We start from the raw sequence: 727 nt of genomic DNA, 5'->3' as shown, positions 1-727 counted from the left end.
CAGTTGCATTATAATAATAGCTACCACTAAATCAGCAGTCAATTTTACACTGCATCTAGTTTTGTATATCATTAACCTCACTTGATCATAGAATCCATAGAATCCCTGCAATATAGGAGGCCATTCAGCCCACTGAGTCAATCCCACCCAACCCCTATCCCTGCTACCCTAAACATTTATCCTGCTAGTCCTCAGACACTAAGCGGCAATTTAACATGGCCAATCAATCTAATCTGCACATCTTTAGACTGTGGGAGGAAACCAGAGCACCCGGAGGAAACCCACGCAGACACGAAGAGAATATGCAAACTCCAGACAAACAGTGATCCAAGCTGGGAATCGAACCCTGGTCCCTAATGCTGTGAAGCAGCAGTGCTAACCACTGTGCCATTGTGCTACCCCAAAAAATATGAAACGCTTCACAAATTTTTGTGTCAGCCTTGTGCAGGGACCACGTTAATCTTCTCTGTAACATTCCAGATTTTAGTATATGTGCTGCCGAAGCTTTATCTTCAAGATTGAACGTTGTTAGTCTTTAAAAATTCAACTAGACCATGTTTCCGCTGCCTTCTCCAGGAAAAATATCCACATTTCAGCTGCTACCTGTGTTCCCGATTTAACTTGTAAATAGTGGAATTCTAATTTTGAGATTATGCGCTCATGGTCCCAATTCCTCCACCAGAGAAAATGTCCATAATTTTGGGAAGCAGCAGAAATCTCACCACTG

The 727-nt window shown here is 42.5% G+C and overlaps 1 non-coding gene across 1 annotated transcript; it reads right to left on the bottom strand.

Moving 5' to 3' along the window:
* Nucleotides 1-403: 403 nt before the first annotated feature.
* LOC145343591 (U6 spliceosomal RNA) lies at nucleotides 404-507 on the bottom strand. The gene has a single exon (XR_013886745.1). It is a non-coding gene; the product is annotated as a U6 spliceosomal RNA (small nuclear RNA).
* Nucleotides 508-727: the final 220 nt, after the last annotated feature.

This window comes from Carcharhinus amblyrhynchos, chromosome 5 (assembly GCF_965287045.1).
Source record: "Carcharhinus amblyrhynchos chromosome 5, sCarAmb.v2.hapA, whole genome shotgun sequence".
Taxonomy (NCBI): Eukaryota; Metazoa; Chordata; class Chondrichthyes; order Carcharhiniformes; family Carcharhinidae; genus Carcharhinus; species Carcharhinus amblyrhynchos.
The sequence above is the reverse complement of the archived record's forward strand: the minus strand, read 5'-3'. Positions and strand labels throughout refer to the sequence as shown.